This window comes from Coturnix japonica, chromosome 3 (genome assembly GCF_054131305.1).
Source record: "Coturnix japonica strain WE chromosome 3, WE-NBRP24, whole genome shotgun sequence".
NCBI classification, from domain to species: Eukaryota; Metazoa; Chordata; class Aves; order Galliformes; family Phasianidae; genus Coturnix; species Coturnix japonica.
In genome coordinates this window covers 64,293,166-64,306,123 of record NC_140665.1, presented here as the reverse complement: position 1 = coordinate 64,306,123, position 12,958 = coordinate 64,293,166, and the positions used below count along the sequence as shown (strand labels likewise).

At 45.7% G+C, this 12,958-nt stretch overlaps 1 protein-coding gene across 2 annotated transcripts in view; it reads right to left on the bottom strand.

Moving 5' to 3' along the window:
• SCML4 (Scm polycomb group protein like 4) overlaps positions 1 to 5,262 on the bottom strand; it is a 47,362-nt gene extending 42,100 nt beyond the window's left edge. Inside the window, exons 1-2 of one of the 2 annotated variants that reach the window (XM_015858810.3) lie at positions 4,772 to 5,262; positions 4,328 to 4,455 (exon numbers count right to left, since the gene is read on the bottom strand). The gene's annotated coding sequence lies outside the window, so the exon portion shown is untranslated. The remainder of the gene's footprint in view (positions 1 to 4,327; positions 4,456 to 4,771) is intronic. The other variant, XM_032443763.2, reaches the window with a different exon arrangement.
• Between the last annotated feature and the right edge of the window lie 7,696 nt (positions 5,263 to 12,958).

Sequence of the window (12,958 nt, the reverse complement as noted above, 5' to 3'; positions counted from 1 at the left end):
TGCTGGTAAGAATTCAGGAAGGGGAAAAACAAACAAATGAAAAACAAAACCTCATCAGTTGCCTGAGCTTTGGGGCTCAGTGGCAACAAAATGTTACTTTTGCCCTCTGGGTAGGAGCCAGCAAGCTGCTCTCAGCCCGAGGGCCCTGCTTCTCCTGCTTCCCTAGGCTGGCAGGTACAGGGAGAAGACAAGGGAGTAATTCACATTTATGAACCATCACAGTGAAGCCTCTCCTGCTACCAGGGCACTGAAATGCCTGTGTCAGCCTTTCTGTGAGAGACCATATTACCCTAGGAGCTCTCAGTAGGTCAGAGATCCAGCACCAAGCTGATGGGCCTCACCTGAGCAGACCTTCCTCTCCAACAGCAATAAGCAACCTCATTTTTTTTTCCTGGCTGAGCATCAGTCCCCTTTGTCAACAGACTGACACAGCTGATGGCGTACAAAGACTGGCAGAGGACACAAGATCGATGATAATTTTTGCTGTGTTGTCTCCCTGTTTAATAACCACTTAATTAAAAATCACCTGTGGCAACCATAGCAGGTAGGTTTAATATAAGTTCTGAAGCACGTGTGATTGCATGAATTTCTTTTGTTAATGACAGTGTCTTTGAATTTCAAGGCTTGTACTTGGAGTTCACTTTACATTCATTGCATGGAGGAAGGGAACAAGCGTGGTGAGGGTCCCTCAGAAAAAGAAGGTGGCCAATGCATGTAGCTGGCTACATGTGGCTGGGCAACCTCTGCCCCTCTGGCTGATATGAAATAGACGTTGCTCACCCTGGGTAGCAGGAGATGCAGAAAGGTCAAAGTCATGTAAAAAAAAACCACGACTTTGAGACACGGTGTGATTTCACCTCATTGGGGCTTGTGGACTTTTGCTTTCAGTACTGTGGTCTCCCTCCACCGCTCATTGTGAAACTCAGTCAAAACCACCAGGCTTCACATTCATGTTAGTAGGAAGCCATAAAAACAGAGGCTCTGGTGCCCAGATACAAATAAATAAAGCAACTATCTGCTTGGGATAGCCACTGAGGATACAGTGACAGATGGGTAACAACATGAGTCTCACCCCCAAAGAGCTGCACCAGTTGTATCAGCAGGTGAGGAGGGTTGTGGGATGGGGTGAGGTTCCTTTGTGGCCTGCTGGAGTACCCTCCCTCTCCAAGCTATAGGGAAAACTGAGCAGCAGAGCTTTACATTACTTTGCTGGGTATCCCTTTGAATGACTAAACCAGACTGAATAATAAGTATTTAGATACGTTATGGCCTATTCCCTTATAGGAAGGCCATTTGTGTAGATAACGTCTATTAATGTTGAAGGGAGTCATTCACATAAATCCTAAACATGTTAATGGCCAGCTAGCCTCCCCTGCGTGGTATTTCATGGTGCTGCATTTAGTGAGCGCAGTATAAGCACGGCTGACTTGATATGCAAATAAATTCAAGTATTTACTGAGCCATAAGAGACAGTTACTAGGCAAACCTCTCATTCATCATTTATACAGAAATAAATAGATGGATGCTGCCAGATGAAATCAGGAGATAAACACCATAAACATTTTTTTAAGGTAACAGGAGGAAGGGTACTGAGTCCCACATATGCATAAATAATGGTCACGAACAGTTTTGTGCAGCATTCTCTCCCCAGATTATTTTCACCCTGTGTCTCTGCTGTGTATCTGCACAGCAGCTGCCCCCTGAGGCTCACTGTTCCCTGCTGGGTTGCATTCCTATTGAAAGCTATGGTGTTTTTTGTTTTTTTTTTCTAGAAATCCCTGCGAATTTGAAGCCTTTCACCATCCCTGGTGTTGGCTCCAGGCTGGTGTGTCTGTCCAAGCTTGATGGCTTCTCACAGCAGTGAGAACACTGGCAGTATGGCATGAGGGGTGGGCTGGAGCAGCCACTGGGGCTCATGGTTGATGTCAGAGGGTCAGGTCACCTGGAGATTGTGGTCGAGCACGGTTTGTCTTTCAGATAGAGAAATCTGGATTGATTTCTAGATTGCCAGGGTTTACTTGAAGCATTTGAATTGCACATTCCCTTCAGTGGTGGGTTTATAGACTGCCTCAACACTGGCTGGAGGCTCTTGGGATAGCAGTGATCACAAGTCTCAATAAATCTTCTGGTGCAAGATGAGGTCTTGGTCTAGAATTTGAGTCAGTGCTGCTAAGAGCTTTCTTGTTATCAAGGACTTCTGTGTCACGGGAACATGGCTTTTCTCTCCAGCCATCTGGGGTGGGCCAACACACATCAGCATGGTATCCACAGACAGCTACACCCATTCAGAACACTTCATCAGAGGGGTCTCAAGGAGGGAGGTGATTATTTACCTCTGGGGATTGGCTTTGCTAGTACATCCCCATTTACAGAATTGCCTATCCATCGCATACACAGGAGAAGGGAGCAGGAAACCAGAGACTCCTTGCCCTGTCTCCTTGTCTCCTTGCCCTGTGGAGCTGCGACAGAGGGAAGTGTGAAGTGGGGATGAGGATGAAGGAGGGATGCAAAGCAAATTCTGTCCTTGACATCCAGCGCCCCAAATGAATGGAGCAAATCGAACAGTCAGAGAGCAAAGGGCTGGCATTTATAGCAGCATTTTTCCCGTAGGATGGGAATCACCTCTGAAGATGGGGTCAGGATAAACTGCAGGGCAGCAGCAAACTGCTCAGTTCAAGAGGAATTATTCATCCTTCAGCGTAGCATAATTACACATCCAGACTGTCTCTGGGCAATTCTTTATTCTGGCCAAATTTACACTAGTTCCTAAAGGGAGCAGTCAATCTTAATGAACGACTTACAGTTTCATCATCTTTGTAAGGTTTTATTACAAAAGTGGAATATCAGAAGTTTGCATCTTTAATTAGTAGAATTTAACCCTAGCTTCCCTGCACCTAGCCCTCCCCCAACCCCTCTTATCTTTTCGGTCAGTTCCTTCATTCCCATCAATAATAAAACTTGGTGAAAAGACACTTGCTAGGTTGTAGGTTATTTTCAGTTTCGTGAATCAATAGACACGGCCTTTGGTGCACCCAGTCACTGTGATTCTGTTTCACAGAGCAGCATATAACCCCCTGACACACAGACACGCTATTTCCAATAACCTTTCTTACGACACAGTGCAACAAAGAGAAAATTTTCTTCTTGCACACAGAAAACCAGTTCCTTGTGGTGCAACTTGCTACAGCACAACTAAACTCACGCCATTCATTGTTCTCTTTCAGAGGAGCCTGGAGTATCTTTCTCTGGAGAGGCCACACCTCAGCCTGCTAAAGCTTGGGGTATTATCAACTGTGTGCTGTGATGGGGTGCTCTGTAGTGTTTCACTGCTTAAATAATATTTCTGTAATATGTATTTTGTGGTAACACAGCACTAAGGAAAGGACTGGGGAAAAGTCCTTCTTCAGTTTCTTCTCTTGAGGTACCACGGGCAGCTTACCAGCAGGTGAGGAACCTCAGGGCATGGCAGTCCTTGCCCCAGGAGGAAAGCTGCCTCTTTCTGCCCACTCTTTTCCTCAAGAAGTTTGAAAGTACTCAAGTTAAGCATAGTTAAATGAAATGATCACAATATCAGTTACTGCGGGACGTCAGTGAAGCATTTATCAATGCTGCTGAGTTTCTGATTGTAGCACATCAAGTTGATATGGTTGATAGCGCTTTGTCTTGCCACATTTCCACAATCCCATGCCAGCAAGCTTATTCCCCTGACACCTCTCTGACCTGAGCAGCATGTGCACAAGCCAAGTAACTTTTAAGATGGAGCAGAGGGGTTCTGCCTCATTGGGAAAATCACTGTGACAGCTTAATTAAAGTGAGTAGTCACTGCAGCCTGCAGGACCGAAGCCCTCAACCAGCACCAGGCCCCATGATGCATACTTTCCCATCTCCCAGCCCGTCCCCAGACATCACACAGGGACCATGCTGACCGACCCCAACCCTGGCTGCATGCAGCTGGACACAGCTGGCAGCTTGCAGGGTCAGGGGGCTGCAAGCACTGCTGTGGCACAAAGACACTTTTTAGTCTGCATCCCCACACCCACAAATGACTCCATTCCCACAGTTTCCAACTACTTAACCCCTCACTGTGCCTAATTCTAAAAGCCCTTGGTCTATCCTTGAGCAAAACGTCTCCAGAAACCTCTCAAAAGAAAGAAAATCAGCACTAAACAGACACCTCCCCCTGATACAGAGAATTTAAACTTTCTTCCATAGCCTGCTGCGTGCCCTTGCCATCTCCAAGCAAGCCCTGTTTGCACCCCACCAGAGGCAGCTCCTATCTGACAGATCACTGCCATCTGTGGTGCCGGGTGCTGGGTTACTCACGGACCTGCGTTGGCCTTCACCAGTGGCAGATGAGGCACGGGCTGTGGGCTGGATGGCAGCTGACAGGACTGACAGGTCGCGTGTGCATCTCCTCCAGGCGCAGGGTCCTTCCCCAGTTTGTCCTGGAAGCACCTGGAAGGTGAGTACAAACAGCACTGCTGAGGTACGCTCCTTGGGATCTGGGGACAAGCTGGCACACCAACAGCATTGCTTCCTTTAGTTTTGGGAACAGGGGATAATTAGTCTCAGCATCTGGTCTGAAGATGGGACGGGAGCCAGAACGCCGGCACCTGACACCTCCCACAGGCTCCAGCAAGGACCCATGAAGTTAACAAGCATGCAAGCAGAAGAGGAACTGCTCAAAAACCAGGTTCAACAGCAAGAATCAGACAGAGAAAAAAAAGAAAAAGGAAAAAAATCAGGAAGAAAAAGCATGCTTTCCCCTTACCTATTGCCTGTTAGAAGCCTGGGCTGTGCCCTTAGAGTGCCTGGGCATCCAGAGCCACAGGGCACAGGACTTTCAGCACATGCACACGGAGCCCAGCACAAGCCATCTTCTCCTGCCTCCTAGCACCGCGCGAGCCTCCAGCAGCTCCGCTCTCCAGCTGCAAACATCTCATTAGACTAATGCATTCAGCACAGGCAGAAAACTCGATTTACCATAGCTACAGCAATGAATTTCCATTACGATGACAGCTTCAACCACATCATGTCCGGAAAACCAGCCAACCACTGCCTTTTAAAGAACGCACACATTTTGCACACAGAAAACGGGGGGCCGTGTGTGTGGTGTTCCCTTTCTCTTCGCAGCTAAACGGAGAACAAATTGCCATGTCTGTGCATGTCAGAACTCCGCAAGCCGAAAGGTGGAGGCATCTGGACTTTTTGCAGGCAGCGGTGCCCTGCGCAGCGGTGCGGTGAGCAGCGCCCGTGTTTGCAACATTTCTGTTTTAGCTACCCCTCCTCTGTTGCCATAGAAACCAGCCTGTATCATCGTCTCTTTGTCCCGATCATGCAGCAGTGTGGCCCAATATTGCACTTACAATGGGGAGGACCACTCGCTCTGTGATTTTGGAGCGATATTTTGCCTATTGTTTGATTGGGATCCAGGGAGCAGCACTCGGGACCTTTGTGCCTGCAGTGCCTTGAGTGCGTGGGTACAGGCTGTCACTGCCCCTCCAGCTGCTCACCTGCGAGATGGAGCTGAGTCTCTCCTTATTCAACACATCACTGGCAGCTCTCACCTAAAAACAGAAAAAGAAAGCCCATAATATTTATAATATAATAATGTAATAATGGTCGTAACAACCCTGTCACGCTCCATTGCCCGCTCTTGATCAAATTACACCAGCAAAGGGGCTTGTCGCAGTTGTTTGCCAGAGCCACACAGCTCCCCACTGCCCACTTCACACGCTCGTGTACATCAGTAACGTGGCGTTTATTGCTTCTCACCTCCCTTCATCCCCATTCCTGTGAAGGTCTCATCGTTTGTCTCGTGGCTGTGGTCCCTGCTCTCCAGTTCTGCACCAGCCTGGCTTTGCTGGCTTTAGAATCATAGAATCACTAAGGTTGGAAAAGACCATCAAGATCACTTAGTCCAACCCTAACCCACCCCCACCGTGCCCACTGGCTGTGTCCCTCTGTGCCATATCTCCATGTCTTGCTTCCAGGGACGGTGACTCCACCACCTCCTTGGGCAGCACATGGCACTGAAGTAAGGAAGGGCCGCAGCTGGGAGAGGTCTTCTGGTTTCACAGCAGAACTGCTGGTTTAGGGGTGCTGCCGGTGCCCTGTCAGCATGGACAGGGCTGAAGCTGAGGAAGAAGAGGAAGAGCCAGGCACGCAGTCCCTGTGCCTTCCCACCAGCATCAGCCATTAGCAAGGGCACGCACCTGCAGGACAGCTGGTGCTCTGCCATAGCCACAGAAAAGCACTGTGCCCCTAAAGTGAAAAGAAAAAATCACAAATAGAAGTTCTAAAGATCTTGGTGAAAAGAGGCTTTTTTTCTTTTTTTTCCTCTCTTTTCCTTTCTTTTTTTGCTTGTATTTCTATAAATTCAGCAGATACTGTGGGTGTGAAAAAATGTATTATCAGCAGAGAATGAGAACAACTGGTTTCTGCTCTCCTCTGCTGGTGTCAGAAACCTACAGTTCTTGCAAAGGTGCTGGGTAAAAAAGGCACAGCTCAGCCTTCATCCTAAGTCTTGCAAGCCATTTTTTTCCCTCTTTTTTTGTTATTTTGGTTTTTTGTTTGCTCTGTTTTTAAATCAGGGCCAATGGGGCAGCGCTCACAGATCCCAAGAATCAAGTGGAATGAAGCTGGAAGCCTATACAAATCTCAGTTGTACATCCGCCGACAGGATAAATGGGGAAAAGAGTGATTAAATACAATCAAGACAAGACCTTCCAGCAGCCTGTCTGCTCTGTTGGGCTGTTTAAAACATTGAGTGTGACTCTTTGCCATCCCCATCGCTTCCCATGTGGTTGCAGCTCATCACACCCGTTGCTGGCACATGTTACAAACACAACATCAAAAACACAAACTCTGTCTCCCTTCTTTGCTGTGTCCTACATCCCCTCACACTCTGTTTGTTTTGGGGCAGAGCCTGGAGGTGGATGGAGCTTTCAGGGTGCCCTGTGAGGGGCAAGGGCAGACAGGAGCTGCTGGGTCAGTAGTCTCACACCAAACCTCCATACCAGGCAGCAAAAGCGCCACTGACACTGATATTCTCCCACAGAACACCATTTCACTTTGTGAATCACCCTGTAATTTATATGATTTGATTGTTTAAACGATTACATTCAATTACTTGCAGATTTCTACAAAAGCATTCGGGATAAGAGAGAAAGGAAATTAAATGTCTCCAACCAGCCCATGCACAAGCATCCCACCAGGCACATGGGCACAAGACCAACAGGGCAGGGCCTGGGGTGTAGGAGCTGCTACCGGAGGGCAGGTTTTGTAATTTGCTTGGTTCTTTATTACACTTATTGATTCAAAAATATTTTAGCATCTCGTTTATTGCTGTGTTAAAGAGCTCAGAAAGGCAATAAAGTAACGCGGCATCCTTAGTGATAAAAGCAATAATCCCTCAGAGCTGCAGAAATCGCATCTCCCTCCTCTTCTGAGCTTATTATAGGCAAACCCCAAGACTGGCAGCACCCAAGAAGCAGAGTGCTTGGACCCCCACACCTGAAGCAGGCAAGTGAAATAAGGTACAATAACCACGGCCAGAACTGCAGAACCAGCACAGCTAGCTACAGCTAAGGAGCAGAGTCCCCTTCACACCTCTTGGCTAAGATGCCTGACTCAAATGGTCACTTTCCATGTGTTTATACAGCATGGACTTCCCATAGACCGTGTCTGTCAGCCCAGTACTAGCAGTGATGCTCAAACCCTGATGCACCTCCAGGAGCAGCACAAGGTCATGCGTCTATCTGCTGCCTTGCTGATGCTACCCACGTGCTGAGGTTTCCAAATCTTTACCCACTGGAATGGATGTATGTTGCCCAGCACTGAGCCCAGAAGATGCTGGTCAGAGCATCTTGCTCCAGAAACACCAAGGTGATGGCACAATTGCTGCATTGCGCTCTGTGTGGAGATCAAGAAAGAGACAGGATTATTTTTTTGCATGACTTTCCATTGCTAATTACATTAGCTGTGCCTGACAAGGATAAGGCAGTGAAAGGCTGAATTACAAACTCTTCGCCGCTTATGCACCAGAATTGTTGTCTGTGAGGCAATGCACCAAAACATCAGCTTCTTATTGTGAGAGCTGCAGTAATGGGACCACTCATGGCTGCAGCAGGCCGCAGGCAGAGGGCCGAGGCCGCCATCTTGTGAAGAACTTGTGGCCTACCAGCACTGAACAGCTTCTTATCAGTACATCTAAGGCCAGCAGGATGGATTTTTCACCTTGGCCATAAAAGCAGTAAAGACACATGCCTTCATATATGTTTGCATACTCACTTTCCTTAATTCAATGGGAAAAAAGATCAGTAACTATCCAAATTCACTGAAATTATCTCTTTTTTTTTCTCTTGGCAAGTTCTATTTTCAGTCTATGTTGCATGCGTAGTTATCCTATAGTCTAGCTATTTTTTAAATTACATATGGCAGCTTAGTTTATAGATTTTAATTAGCCAGGGAGTTGGACAGCCACCATCAGCCGGGAGCTGCGTGGTGTTTGCACACAAACTCAGCTGAGGAACTCCCCACGCAGCATCTGCTGGTGCTTCCAGGGACCGGGGGAGCTCCAGTCCCAGCTTCTGTGCTTTGGGAAGTATAGAAGAGAAGGAAGCATAGTTTAGACCCAAGCATCTCGAATCTGCCATACAGGCTCCGCTGTCCTTCTCCCATGTGCAGCTCTGCAGAGAGCTGTCAGATCCAGTCACAGGGAAGCAATTACGTGACCTAGCAAAGAAGGTTCAGGCTTTGCAAGCGGCCTCTGCTCGGTGCCAGAGATGGGATGAATTTTCTTTCCAGCTGTGGAATAGCTGCTAACAGAAAAAGAATTAAAAAGAAAAGCAGAATCAAAGCACCTTTCACAGAAGTTATCTGAGCCAGTCAATTAATTGCTCCAAGTTGAATTTGAGAAATCACACTGTGGCTGTAATAAAACTAATCTAATTTCAGTGATGATGTTTCTGAAATAAAAGGTTTGATTTTAGGGTTTTCCTTCTATTCCCCCTCCTCCGCTGTTTTGACACTTCCATCCTTTTCAGGCTGGCACGATGTGCATACCAACAAGCTCTGCCTGCATCTAACAAGCGGAATTATTTTATCATTGCCTAGCCTACAACCTCACATCTACAGAGACCCGCAGCACAAAGGCTGGTGTCAACCTCCATGTCGGTGCTGTTGTAATATTTAACACTCAGCACTTACATGGAGACTCAAAGCAAGGCGATGATTAATTGCTGTCATTCCTGCAGGTCTCCCAGGCTCACATTTGACCAAGGGGGGCACGCTTCCCTTTCAAGAGATGCTGGGGTTGGAACAACACAGCTCTATTTTTAAGCTTTAATTGGCTTTTAGCAGGGCTTGCTGCACTGGGCAGGTCTCTCTGGGCAGTGCAGGCAGCTCACCTGACTCTTTGCTGCCCTGGTGCCATCTCACAGACGTTGCTGAAGGCATCTCCTGAGGTCTTGCTGCAGGAAGGCAGGGGGGCCCCAGGCCTCTGCAGCCTGTACATTGTGTACAGGACCAAGAGAACAGCCAGCTGTCATGAGCTAGAATTTGTTTGGAAGGCCCTGCACAGCTGGGTGTGTCAAACAGACCAAAACCCTGTGCCAGGCAAAGGCAGCACTACCACATTTCATCACTTCATTTCAAAAGGACACAACTGATTGTCACCTGGGCCTCTGAATCTCACCACTCTGTCATGGACAGCGCCTATTTTACAGCCATTACAGTCTAATCTCATCTAATGTGATTTACGCATGGTAATTAATGGAGCTTCAGCTGTAAAGAAATCGGTCATTCAATTTGAGCTTAATTTACTGCACATGCATACATTAGACAGCACAAATTCCATAGCTGTGATCAAGGCATGGAGAAATGATTGCATGCTGTGAAAGAAAAAATAGAACAGTCAATAAACAACATGCTGTTGGCCTTCCACACCTCTTACTGTCGGGAGAATGGCATCTCAGCACAGATCACAGAATGGCCAGGGTCTGGAGGGGTCCTAAAGACCATGGGCAGGAAAGCTCTCACACCTTTGTGCCATTAAATTTGACATCAGCAATGGAACTTCCCTGTTTAATTATCAGAGCATAGGCGTGGAAGGGTTGTACTCAGGAGCTGAAAGTGCTTCTTGATTCAGTACACATGTGAAATTAAATTCTAAGTAGAGTGTGAGTAACTTGGCTTAAAAAGATTATAATTAGCCTTACAATCTATTATGCTAATTAGATTTATGATGATTTTCATTGCTGTTAACTGTTCCACTTGTTAACTAAGTGACAAAGATGAATGATATCTGCAGGAAATTATTTCTTCCACCTAAATAATGGTTAGATATCCAATGGGAGCAATTTTGATATCACATCTGGATTCAATTCCTAGCTGAAATCACCCAAAGCCATCCCATACACCTTTCTTTGTGCTTGTTCCCCGACTTCCTAAGGCCCCAGTATGAAACAGTAGGTAATACTTAAGCCTCAAGATGGGTCTGTTAATACACTAATTCCTGATACTTAAAGGAAACTGCCTTTCCCATCCCATGGGCTCCATCTTTAAATAACTTTATAGGTATTCCTATCTTAGAATGGATTTTCCTCACTAGTTTTTAAATAATACAGATAAACAGACATAAAAAATACATATAGAGAGGGGAAAACAGGAGTCTTAAACAAGCAACAGTGAAAAACAAAACAAGTAGATTAAATAAACCTTCATCTACGCCTTTCACCTCCAGATAAAAGGGGGGGGGGGGGGGAGAGAAACAAAACCAAAGCCACGAATAAAAACCAGCAAGGCATCCAATGGAACAGTTCCAGTGGTTCCTGAAGAAATTCGTACCCCTGGTTCCCCCTGCTGGAGGAAAAGCTGCAATTACTGAAATTAAGCGATTTTAAATAGAAGTATTGTTTTTTTCTGTACAAATCAGAGTTTCTTCCCTCACAAATATGTTCTGAAAGGGTCTATCACGATTTCACACGACTGTAGCTTTATAGTCATCGTGCAGCAGACCAGAAAGAGGTGCTGTGACATTTCGTTTAGTGTTAATTGACCACTGACAACGTTTGGGGGGCAGGAGGCTTATGTCATTTTATGCAAACAAAAGTCACTTTTATAACTTGTCCCTTTTACTCACATGTATCTACTTCAAACAGAGCCCACCTTTCACCAAGCAGAGTTCATCCACCCTACATCTACTTCCTCGTACTTACATCTGCCAGCTGCAAGTCACCGCTTCCCACACTGATATTTAAGCTGGGCCAGAAGCAAGCGAGGCCAGAGATGCTGCACCACTCACCTGCCTCTTCCAGACCAAGCAGGTGTCCATGGAATTGGCTTCTATAAGCCCTGGAGGCATCAACAGCTCCTCTGCTTGAGTGGCAGGACCTGCTCTGATCTCCAACAGAAGGGAGAGAGTCTACTTACGCTGAAGCGATAGTAGATGCTTCAAAGTTATGCCTAGGAAACTACTGCACTCAACATCTCATAGTAAAATACAGAAACCGGCAGTTGAGAGTGCGCCCCCCTCTTCCCATGCTCTTATTATCATTATTCTCTCCTCTTTCCAACTCTTCACAACAGCACACATACTATGCATTGCTCTGGTAGAACAATGCAAGTTTGGCATTCATTTTGCCTGCTCAATGGTAGCACCCCACACCTATTCTTCATGCATGTCACTCACCAGAGCAATTTCTGGCTTGAAAGACTAGAATGCAACCGGTGCTTTTTATTGTAAATTCTTTACTGTATTTTGCAAATGAAACACAGAGTTAAAAGATGACAAGTGTACGAGTCACTTAAAGTAGACCTAGACTTCACACTTGAGCTTGAACACCTGACACTGACAAAGCCGTACAAGCTTTTCCTGTATGATATTGCACTTCAGAAGTACTTGGAAAGATACCATAACCTCATTTAGAACATTTTCAAATTTTATTTGCAACTATTGCAATTACAAAGAATATATCAATGTAAATTTGCATTTAAAGTGACATCCCTTTTTAATAAACAAGGTCACAAATTAGTGCACAGCTGACCTGGCCTTGGGTGATTTTCATAGGATGGAGTTTTCTCTGCGTGACAACTTATCCCATGTCTCACACCATCACACTGTCATAGTTGAGAAGAGGAAGGATCTGTCTGTTGCTTTCGACAAGTCACTCAATAAACCAACGGTCCCGAATCTCTCTTCCCTGAACTCAATATCTAATCTTCTTTCTAAATGGGTTGGGAAGAATCACTGTCTTATTTACAGACCTGAATGAGACTGAAAACAAAATACCTCCAATTTTATTAGATGCACATTATTACAATTGAAAACAGGCATCCATTTTTCCAGTCTGTTGGATGAGAACTCTAAACTGATACACAACGTGCACTCTTTCCGCATGTTGTACTTTTGGCTTTCCAGCATTTACCTTTCACAAAGGCATTAAATAAAAGCCACCAACTTATGTAGCACATGGTCGCAAAGATGCCTTCAGGCATTTCATTTATCAAAAGATTCAGAGCTTCTGCTGGACTGGTGAAATAAAGGCTTAAAAATGTTTTAAGCCAGAGTCAAAAAAGTTTGATTTCCATGATTATCTTGGGCATAAAAAGACAAGAGTCCTAAAAAAGCAGCCCTCTGGTATATGTGGAATGCGGCAATAGGTATGATGTTAATTTATACTCATCGAGTTAAGTAAAACAGATTTTTTAAAGCAATGAATGATGTGAGCAGGATCACAGCAAAATATTGAAAGAATACCACAAAACCGAGTTTGAAAGTTGAGCAGATGTTGTTTCACTCAACAGAGATGTGAAATGTCAACTATACCAAAATGTCTTCTAAAATAAACTTCTAATGCAGAAAATTGGATTTTCAGTTTCCTCCTAGCTAGTAGTACCTCTTATTTAAATTGGACCCTAAACTCATCAGACAATACATAGCCCACACTTCCAGATA